The sequence below is a fragment of the Poecile atricapillus genome, chromosome W (genome assembly GCF_030490865.1).
Source record: "Poecile atricapillus isolate bPoeAtr1 chromosome W, bPoeAtr1.hap1, whole genome shotgun sequence".
Taxonomy (NCBI): domain Eukaryota; kingdom Metazoa; phylum Chordata; class Aves; order Passeriformes; family Paridae; genus Poecile; species Poecile atricapillus.
The window spans coordinates 35,926,959-35,938,950 of record NC_081288.1 but is presented as its reverse complement, the minus strand read 5'-3'; positions in this window follow the sequence as shown (position 1 = coordinate 35,938,950).

The following is an 11,992-nucleotide window of genomic DNA, read 5'->3' as shown; positions in this document are numbered from 1 at the left end:
GCCAAAAGGGCAATTACTTTTTCCAATAATTTCCAAGGATTTAGAAGTTGAATTTCACTCCAGTTGCCTACTGAACTCCGTCGTAACCTCTTTTCACTGACTCCCTAGACTCCGGTCACTGTCTTCTCACTTTCCCTTCTGTTACTGCCTACTCTAGCTCTGGCAGTCAGCCCAATTTTTTTAAGCATAGTAGAACCTACTCAGCTTGTGATCTGCTTCATGTTCACCACTGTCATTGAAGGGTTCAGGGTCCTATAAACCTTCCTTCTGACATGCAGCAGGATTAGCACCAGGTTTTGCTTTGACTGATACCAATACTTAAAAAAATAAAAAAACCTTATGTGTATGAGCTATACAGAGAACATCAGCATAGGGAAGAAGTTGCTTATACAAGAGAGAAATCTTAATGTTCTATCCTGTATATCTGGGCTAAATGAATGTCTGTGTGGGCCTCTTTTCATCTGTTCTGTCTTTTGCACTGCAGTCTTCAAAGGACTACACCCTCTTCTAGTTCATACATGATTCAGTGGCTCTTAGTTCTGACTGAGATACCTATGTAGAACCAAAATGCAAACTTAATACATTAAGTTGAAGCATTTAAGCAGTCTTAATGGAGCTTTGGGACCATAAGCCACAGCATCTGGTACTTCAAACATTACTTTTAGTCACACTGGTCACATTTCAAACTTTTTTTTCCCTTTGTTCCACTGATGTAAATTAGAGAGCATCTTCTCGGTTCCAGTAATTAGTAATAAGTTCAGGGATTACATTAAAATGAAACAGCTGCACATGTGAAACTACATCAGTATTTGTCTGTAAGTCTGAAATCCTTCTCTAACTGTAATAACAAAAAGATTTTCAGTCAAAAAGACACAAGTCATCCATCAGTATTTCCTGAAACGTTTTAAAAGGTCATACCTGTTTTAATTATTTTAGATAGAGTAACTTGCAGGGAAGCAATATGATTTATCTGGAGCTCTCACTGATGAGTCAATTCCAACAAAAATTGCATCACTCTGTCCTGTCATGCATTAAACATTGCAATGCTACACTTCAGGATAAACTGGGCTTGAGACTTTTACTCCTAGCACAGTATCATAGTAATTTCCCTTTCGTTAACCTGCCATTAAGCAGAATGTTATCCACAGAACTATCACTGTATAGACCTGTAATATTTGCAGGGCTTGAGAAAATGTGGGAGGCATGCTCAGCAGACTGGTGCATGGTTCTAATAGTACTGCTTTCCTAATTCAATACCTTATCACTGGCCAGACTGCACCAAGGATGGAGGACAGTCCTTCTGGACACATCACAAATCAAGGCACTCTCCAACTGTCAGATTTAACAACTTCTCTCTGTATTAAAGGAGCTGGTACTACTGAAAATAAGGAGTCCTCTCTCAAGAGATACTACCATCAGGTACAAATGTTTGAAGCGTGGTCCCAGCTGGTTTGTGCAAGGAGTCTACTGCTGTGTGCTTGGCACTCCCAGAACGCAGTCAGTGACAGGCACAGAAGCCTCTCTTTGATCCACAACAAACCTGCACAGAAGACTGATATCAAACTACTGAGCTCAAGCTAGGTCTAGATATGAACGCTCCTGCATGAAGTCTGAACAGAGAGAAAGAGTAGAGTTACTCACCAGCACTATTTAGCTAAACATGGACCACTGAACAGGCATTTTCTTTTACTCTCTCCTCATCAGAGTACTGAACTTGAGCATTTCACCATATAAAGTGCTATTCTATGTTCCCATAACATTTGGATGTAGTCCAGTATTCACCAGCATTAAACTAGGAAATATCACAGCAAATTGTTAAATGTCTTCAGTTAGTTCCAGTACTTGTTACCTTCTACACTGCCTTGCACAGAAATACAGCACTATGTGATGAGACATATAAATTTTATAAATCCTTACTAAAATGGAGATTTGCTGTATAGATTTTTAAATGATACTTAGGAGAAACTATCATTTTATCAGGACTCCAAGTCCTAAACCTTGTCAGGTATTTTAAAACGTTACTATGATATTACCAGTACCTTGGATTAAAAGTAAAATGTCAAAAATACAATTTAGCCTTATTAAATGTTTGTTTGTAGGTTGCATTTTTTTTTTTCTGTCTTGGATCTAGATCATGGAATTTGATAAATTGATCTAGTTCTCAGCTTCTTATCTTTTTCATGACTCAAATGATGTAACCTGTCAGATGAAAATACTGAAAGAAAATTTTTATTATCACATTTATTGGAAAATGTAATATTTTTCTGGACTTCTCCATGACTGAAATGAGCAAAAAAGAATGGTTTTCCTCTTTTTACGTAAAATTTATGTAAAATTTATAAAGAAATCTAAAATTATTCTTAAACTGACCTGACAAGCGTCTGTATTGTCTGATGGAATTTAACAGAATGGAAATTGATGAACAGTACACAGTTCAGTTAAAAGAACATTTAGAAAATTGTTCTGTCACTGAAATAAGAGCAAATGATAATCTGAGTTGGCATAAACAAACTTTTGCAAAAAAACCTTACTAAATCAAATATGTGAGCTAGATTTTAATTATGTCTTACTAGCATTGTCCTTGATATGCTAAAATCTATTTCTTTCACATACTGCAAGATAAAACCATGAGTCTTTTCTGACTTTTTTGATATCAAGCAAACTGCAGACCTCAACTTTCTCTCTCAGAACACAGTGGGAATTTTGTCATTTTTTTCCATGGAAAAAGAATCAACTCAATGCACCAGCATGCAGAAGTAAAGTAACCTGATTAGACCTCCACATTACTAGCAGATTAAGCAATAATAATCCCTTGCAACGGGGAATTCAGACCCAAATTAGCTCTCTGGGAGATTCAGGCTTGCTATAGAATTTTTACTTTAGCTTCAGGCCTGCATTCAGAAATGCTGGCACAGGGAGATAAGACTTGCAATGCCCCCACTGACCAAACTTGCAAGCGTTTGCAGTAAGACCCAAAGGAACTTCATTAGTCAAATCACCAAACAACACATTGAAAAACTTCACTGCACGTCCTTTTCTCACAGTATTTTTTGTATGGAATGGCTAGTAAGGGAGTTGTCCTGCTTCTGTTCAACACTGCTGCTCCTCTTCACCATTACACTGGAAATGAATTTTATGTCGGGCTCCTTCCGATGCACCTCTATCAGACAGATCTGCATGCCAATCCACATATAAATACCTTCTAGAAGAACACTGTAGAATTACACTCTTGGCAGTGTAATACCAACAAACAATTACAAGTTACAAGGCTGGAGATTTTCCCAACATGCAGAGAAAAACAGGCACCAAAAAAACCCCCTCACTAACGGATTTGAAAGTATAATGAGTACAGCTGCCCCATGTTCTTGGAAATTCATCACAAACCTCTATAAAAAGCCATTTGTAAGGCAATTTGATGTTTAAAACATCCCACAATACTATTGCAACGACTGATATAACTAAGTATTAACATACTTCTATCTGTTTTACCAACATAAATTGGAACACAATAATTCTTACATTGCGTTTCTTCTTAAAACCAGCACTACCCTCTGAAAAGGAAAGCAATAAATATTCTTTTGCAACACAGTGTACTTTTTTCTTTTGTAATCTTCTTTCTACTTCTGATGGAAACACAGCAATTTGACAAAATTATTTACTTTTCATTTTTAATGCATTACAAATAAACCTCAGTATGTTTTTAGGTTCAATGTTTGCCTTTGAAGGGATTAAAGAGATCAATGTTCTGTTCTTCAGAGCACTGCGTTCTTCCCTGAGGAAGCAGTTACATACCAACGTGCTGCTATGAGGGCGGCAAAATGCAATAAAAAACTCCAGCCAGTTCACATCACTATAATAATCTCAGCTTTGGAAGTAGATTGTGCCAGTGCAGTGTACCAGCCCAGTCCCACAAGCTATGTTCCTGCTCACCAGATCTTCCCTTTGACTCCCAGTGAAGAAAGCAGTGTGGTTAAGCAGAGGACATGGAACTAAAAGTCAGGATTCTCACCGTGACACACGTCCATAAGAGATCTTTATTGAAATTCATGCCAAATGTTTCAGTCTGTATGAAATCACTGGAGGAAAATCACATGCAAAAGTGAAGAAGAGGAGCCTTTTGCACCAAAAGGAAATGTACAAAATGCAACTCAAATACAAGTCTACAAGCTGGGAAGAAGAAGCATGATGGGAACAACCAATACAGAAAATGAAAACTGACGTTTTAGGAGCAACGGACTGCTGTAACTCTGCAAAAAAGGAATCTGTGCAGACAGGATGAGGGGAATATCTAGTGACCATCATACTTGAGTGAAAAAGAGAGGAAGAAGACTGCAGGAGCACACCAGTCTTCGTGTGAGTACTGTGACTGTGAAGAATGGCTATCGCTGCGGGAATCTGTGTACAGATAATTATTTCAGGAAGAGTTACAGTGTGTTACAGTACTCATTGCACAGGCTGAATTACTGCTGCAATGCAGCATTGTGTTCTTTGGCAGAAATACACACCATAACCTTTTTGCCTAGTCAAGCCCATCTCTATCTATGAACTGAAGGAAGCATTACACTGCTCTTCAGCGTGAGCTACATGATCTAGCATTTTCCCTACCTAGTTTAATACAGCCTGTCAGTAAGATATAGATTCAATAGGTGCTGAACTCAATTGCAATTAAAGATAATTATATTTTATACAATTATACTTGCATTACCATGTCTCTGGAAACATCACTGAAGAATGTAAAAAAATCCATTACACATTCATGAATGACACTAAAAAAATAAGAGCTCTGTGAGCTATGGAAGACTTAAACACATTAGAAAAATGATTTTATTCTGGTGTCTACAACAGCATCATTTATACTACAGCAAAACTATTTCAAAATGCAAGACTAAATTCAGACCTGCTGCAGATACAGGTAGTTATACAGACTTCAATGACATTGCATCACTTTCATATTGCTGGGGAATTCGTTCTCCATTCCTACAAAATTTTGTTCATGGCTTTATCCTACAACAAAACCCTGCTCCTTAAGTTTTAGCTACAGGAGAACACTTCCTGCTATTACAGAACAAACACAATAAATGGACAGAACCCGCCAAGTTTCTTTCTCAGGATTGTTCATTATCAGTAGACTTGATCTTAACAGCCTGTATGACTACTGCCAGATCACTGGCCCTACAGAAACATCTACAGACAGAATGTTACAACCTAGAGCTCTTAAATGTCAGTTTTTCTTTCCACTGCACATAATTTCTAAAGAATTAATTTGCCTTACTGTAGTTTCTCACTTCTGCTTTCACAGAAGCGAATTTTTTTTCTCAATATTTTCTCCTCACAAATCAACCTCAGTGAAATACTTCAGAGACTTAAAGGACGAGCTAACTTTAACCTATTAAAATGGAGAAAATGCATCACTTATTCAGCAGTCTTTTCTTATATGTACTTTTTATATGTTGAAGGAACAAATTCAGTAGTTACCACTCCTTCAAGTGAAGTAATCTCAGCAATTATGAAGAAACTCTACCTCTGGTTGGTCAAACTCAAAAGGTACAACTGCAGACAACTTGAAACAAAATCTCCATATTTTAAGCTCACCATATATAAGATACAAGAGAGGCCTGAGTTTATTGTACAATTTTATCACACTTCTCAAAAGAGAGAGGCTATAAAAGTATATTTAATATTTCAATAATGTATTAAAAGTTATTTATTTGAGTTGCAAAAATCAATTGCTGAAAATTAGGCATTACCGGATACATAGCTGCCCCAAGACCCTAATTCCCTGACCTCTGTGCTTTAGAATGGATCAATAAGTAAATCATGTTGTCCTTGGGAAGAATTTATGTGATTACTTCTTCCTCTGTGTTTTTTATATACAAGCAAAAAGCCAGACTGGACACATGGGTTAGCAGAAATCTTACTTCTCATCGCATCTGACGATTTGATTTCATTACATGAATCATGCTTTCAAGTTATGTTACAATAAATGCCCATGTCTTTAGAAAGATAACTATTAATACCAATTCCACTACTGAAAATCAAACAAATGTAAATGCGTATTACAGTTTTCATCCCTTCTCCATTTTGGCTTAAGGAGAACATGCTGAATTATTATTATTGCAGTACACACTTCTGACACTTGAAATGCAGAACTATCATTAGCCAGCAGCAAGAAACTCTTTTCCCAAAATGGGAAATACACTACTGACACCATGACTCAAGGCACTGTTGTCCACAGCATTCCACAAACTTTTTTTTTGCTTTCTCCCATTCAAAGAAGGAATCCCTAGCCTTAGGAGTGAAGCGTAAGAATGCAGAGCTCTTTTTCAATGTAGGCTTATGGGAAACTCAGTCCACTTACTGCCACTGCCTAATGCAACTGTTCTGGCAGTTAACACTGCATTTTCACACCACTTTTTACTGTCTTGCCAGGATTTCTGGCCCTTCAGTACAATAGTATTTGGTTGTTCTTTGTCAATGACACTTTTTTTCCTAAATTATTTAAATATGTTTCCTGAGTAATGGCAAGGTTGCTTTGAATCAATTTTCAAGGACAAATGGAGTTGCCAAAGTTTTAATTGGCCACCTGCTGATATGTCAAAGTTATTCTGCAACTGAGAATGCAGAGATATCTAAAGTCATATGGAAAAGCAGCTACCATTGCTATGCTGATCTACAAAATTTGGGAGCAAAAACTGTTCTTCCAAAATCAACAGCTATTCTGTCTTTTAATTAAGAATATTACTCATGGAGATGAGTGAAATGGTCAAAACAATGGAAAGTAGTTGTGAAAAGAGATAAAAATGTCCTTAATGTTGTGTGCACTTCTGGTACACTACTCTACAGAATTACCAAAAAAAATCTTCCCAAAAAGATTCTAACACAAATACTTCAAGTGGTAATCCCATACCACTTGACCAGTGACTATTCCTTAACAATGTAATCTAAATCAAAAGGAATAGCTGCCATGAGTAGATTGTGTTTCTGAATAATCTGTGATTTTCTGACTAATTAAGCATGTGAAAATTTTTGTGCACGTGGGTTTTTGCAACATGGAAAAAAGACAACTGTAGGAATGACATGAAAGGTCAACAGGAAAAAGATTATGCTACAAAACTAGTTTTGAGATGCCTTGGCAGTTTCACACACCCAGTTTTCTGTATTGGTGATACATCTGAACAGCTATGAAATGGTTTGGTTTTTTCATGCACAGATCAAAACCAATGGGATTTTTTGTTCTTGAATCAGAAGTGCAGAGCTGATCCTAAAGGGAGTGTCTGATACGCACTGCATGAAGGCTGTGATTCTATGGTTATCTTAATATGGAGTGTGGGTAGACAAAAAAAAACTTGTATATTAGCCAAACCAAAATTAAGCAATCTTTCCTAATTATTTCTCATAGTTCCCTTTCTAATGTGATGCTGATAATGGGAAATATACTGCTAAATAGAAAGAAACTGATTACGTTGCCATCGGTTTTTAAACAGATGGAGAAAACTGCCTGTGTAAGACATCCAGCGTACATTTATATGACATCAGATAACAAAATCTTTACTATATTTACACTTTTCTTTGTAGGGAGAAAATTGGGTCCATATCCTATGGTATGCCACAGTGACACACAGATGGTAACATACTATTTAAATTTATTAGGCTTATCTTAGAAAGCAACACTACAGCAGTAAGCTTGTTACGTAGCAGTATCACAGGGAAAGTAAAATAGTTGATGATAATGTGGTCTTTAACAAGTAAAAGAAAGTGTAATTTACTGAAATGTTTGAAATCCATCACAGCTCTCATGCGTGCCAGGTCAGTGTGACTGTGCAGACATATTACAATCATCTCATTTACTTCCACAACAAAAGCAATGCCTTGCTAAGAAATTCCAGTTCGCTGCAACACCAGCAAAACGAGACCAAAACCAGGCAATATGGGCACAGAAAATTAGAAGGATTAATAAGCAAATCGAAGAGAAAAAGAATTAATAAGAGAACACTGTAGGTATGAATCTACCCTGTGGACACGTCGTAGTAGACGGCGGGCTGCAACCATCAAAACCCCGCACAGAAAATAAACCCAAGTGGCACAGAGGTTGGGAGAAGGTGCTCATTACCATACCCACCCAAACATGGCTGACACCGGGGCGCCCCAGCCCCCGGCCCCCGGCGGGGCGAGAGACGCGAGCGGCGCTGGGAGGCACCGAGCGGCCCCGCCGGGCGACGCCCACGCTCCGCAGCAACAATGCAGCGGCCGGGCCCGGCCCTGGCCCCGCGGCACATGGTGCGGATGGAGCCCGCGGGCCGCTGCCGCTGGTAGCCGGCTCCCTCAGCAGCCGGCCCGCCCTGCTCTCCCCGGGCTCGGCCGTGTGGCGAGGCACATCACCGCGGATGCTCCCGGGGGGAGGCAGCCCGCGCCCCCGCTCCTCCCGGAACACGCGCCACACAGGCATCTGGCATGTTTTACGCAACACACGGGAGATGAATGAAATTTCTTTCACTCGGAAAAAGACAGAAGTTCCTCGCCCTTACCAACACATACATACCAATAATAATAAAAACGCTGATTAAAAGAGCCCCGTACATCCTTTTAACCTACCGCCGAGTTAGAAGGCACGGGCGGCTTCTAACCGGCGCTCGCTATTGTTTCCCGAGGGGCCGGCTCTCTCCCCGCCAGCCAGAGGCTGGCGCCAGGGCGAAAGGGTGGGCTGGGGGGACCCCGACCCGCAGGAAGGCGGACACCGGGCGGACAGGAACCCCCCGCACATGCTGCCTTCTCCCGCCCGGCGACACACGCGAGGCGGCCACGCTCCCCCCGCCGCCCCAGCCGCACGGCAGGGCTGGGAAAGCGCGGGCCGCCCCGCGCACCCACGCTCAGCGCCGAGCCGAGCCGAGCCGTGCCATGCCGTGCCGTGCCGAGCAATGCCGAGCCGTGCCGAGCCGAGCCTTACCTCCGCCCGCCGGGCGCCAGCTGCGGAAAGGGGGGGCCGGGTGCCCCCGCGGGCGCGGATGGCGAGCGGGGCCGTGCGGGCGTGGGGCTCAGCGGCGGGCAGGCGGTGGCAGCCACATGTGCCCAACCCTCACTGCGGCGGCGTTTAAAGACAGACATAAAAGCGGCGGGGGGAGAGGAAAGGGGAGGGCAGCGCCGGGCCGGGGGAGCCGCACCTCCTGACGCAGGGAGGAGCGCCCACCCACCCGCCTGCAGCAGCATCTCTCTGCTGGAGGCGGGCGGGAAGGCAGACGCGGCAGCGAGAGGACAGGGAGGGAGGGTGCCTCGTCCCCGCCACCGTGCCAAAATCCCCGCGGCCACGCTTAAGCACTGCGGGGGCACCATTTCTATCTTCATCTTCATGCCATGCCGCCTCTGTGCCCAGAGTCGTGACGGTGCCCAGGTGCCTGGTGCACGGCTGCGAGCGGCCCGCCCTGGCCTTCCTGCCGCTGGGTAGCGGCGTGCGGGCGGGGGGGACCTCCGGGGCGGCCTGGAGGCGGGAAACAGGCACACAGGTGGGAGCTTCCTTGGGGAACACGAAGGTTTTGAAAAGAAGGATTAGTGGGAATGAGGGCTGTGGGACCCAGGAAGGAAGAGAGGTCGGTCGGAGGCAGGGGGGCGGCCGCAGCGAGTACACCTGTGCGCTGGAGGCCGGCAGGCGGCTGGGAGAGAGCTCGGGCGCTCAAGGGATGGAGAGGGACGGTGAGAAGAGCGGAAGGCAGCGAGCAGCCCCGTGGTGATGGTGCACGGGTCTTGTAGCCCTGACTCCAATAGTTGCTTCAGTTGCAGGAAGGTGATGATTCGCTTCAGCGCTTCCCCTAAAGTGTCATTCAGTGTTCCCTACCCTTCCGTCAGTTTTTTCTCCGCTTGCATTTCTCTTTGGGGAAAAAAAAAAAAAAAAAAAAAAAAAAAAAAAAAGAGAGAGGAAAAAGCAGATCGACCCTGCCTAGCGAGGAAGACTTGTAGCAAAGAGGAGGAAATGAGCTGTTCAAAGGCGCGGCAGGCAGGTGGGAGAGGCACATTGGCTCTGCTGAGCACAGGCACGACCGAGTGGAGAATGGACTGGTTCTGATGTTCGCTGTGTGAACAATTCCTGCAACAGCTTCACTTAACATGCTAACATGTAACCTTGTTACACCTCGTGAATCAAGGAGAAATTTTCCTTCCGAGTAGGGAAGATAGTCTGCCTAGACGTTTTGCATTCATCTTTCACTTGGAAGCCTGTGATACAAACTTATTTTCGTTTCAGCTTCGTTATTAAAAGTAATTAATCACAGCATTGTGCATTTCTTGCTAATGGTGCTAGTTCACTTAACTAATAATTTCCACAATGTATTTCAATTATGTATCAAAACAGCCCTGTAGACAATAGATTTTATACTCACTGATCGAATATTGTTTGCAGCTCAGGAGAAATGAGCTTGCCTTGAGTAAGTTTCTAACTGTGAATTCAGTTTCTTTTATACTAAGTACTAAGAGGAGGAATTTGTGCTTTCATTTGCCAGATCATGAGTGATACTTTTATTTAGTAAATTAACTAGTTGTGTTATCAGTTGATTGCGTAGTTAATTGAAACAGGAAGAGGCAATTTCTTGATCCCTTTAAATTCTGTGTACCGTTAATGATGACTTTAGATCTGAGGTAGGGAGCTACACACACAGACACAGAGAAAGCCTCATTTGCTTGTCAGACTCTCCAAGTGTCTGCTTGTGACTCAGGAGATATGAGGATAGAGAAAAAAAATCTAAGTGGAAAGCAAGAAATACCAGCAAGACAAAAATCGTTATCCTAAAAAGCAAAGCCCAAATGCTGATGTATAAAAGTTCTACACCATCAAACCTTTAGAGAAAACAAAAATGCAGAAGGAGAGAAAATGACTGGAAGAAAAGCAGTTATGCCAATTTTATTTTTCTGCTAGGTTTTGCTATCTTGTAACTTGTGTTGAGATTTTAAATACCATGAGTTGGAAGAGACCCACAAGGTTCATCGAAGTCCAAAGTCCTGGCTCTGCACAGGACAGCCCCTCACACATGTGCCTGAGGGCATTGTTTGAACACTTCTCAAACTCTGTCAGGTTTGGTGCTGTGACCACTTTCCCAGGGAGCCTGTTCCAGTCCCCAGCCACCCTCTGGCTGAAGAGCTTTTCCTGTATCCAACCTAAACCTCCCCTGACACAACTCCAGGCCATTCCCTCAGGTCCTGTCACTGGACATCACAGAGATCAGTGCCTGCCCCTCCTCTTCCCCTCATGAGGGAGTTGCAGACTGCAGTGAGGTCTCTCCTCAGTCTCCTCCAGGCTGAACAGACCAAGTGATCTCAGCTGCTCCTCATACGGCTTAACCTCAAGGCCCTTCACCATCCTCATGTCCTTGCTCTGGACACTCTCTGAGAGCTTAATGTCTTTCCTATATTGTGGTGCCCAGAACTGCACAGAGCACTGTGCCGCAGAGCAGAGCAGGACAATGCCCTCCCTTGCCCAGCTGGCCATGCTGTGCCTGATGCCCCTCAGGACAGGGTTGGCCCTCCTGGCTGCCAGGGCACCACTGGCTCCTGTGTAACTTGCCATCCACCAGGACCCCCAGGTCCTTTTCTGTGGGGCTGCTCTCCAGTATCTCATTTCCCAGTCTGTCCATGCTTCCAAGGTTGTCCCAGCCCAGGTGCAGAATCTGGCACTTGGGCCTTTTGCGTGCAAGTATCGTTAATATTCTCAGTGCATAGAAGTGACACTTTTTAACATGCTGGGTAAATGGGGAATTAGTATTGCATTTTGCACCTTTTGAATCTGTCACTGTTGTTAATATTCTCTCTTTGTCTTAATGTTAGCTCATTGAGTTTTACCTTAAGATATTGCACTCCAGAATATATAAACTGAGTGATATCAGTAATTACTAACTATACTAGTTCATGTAAGAAACAGCCATTTCTATTTTTTCCATATTTTTCAAAAAGCTTAATGATCTAGTAATTTTAAATCACTTATGATCCTTTTCAACATAATTTTTTTTTTTAT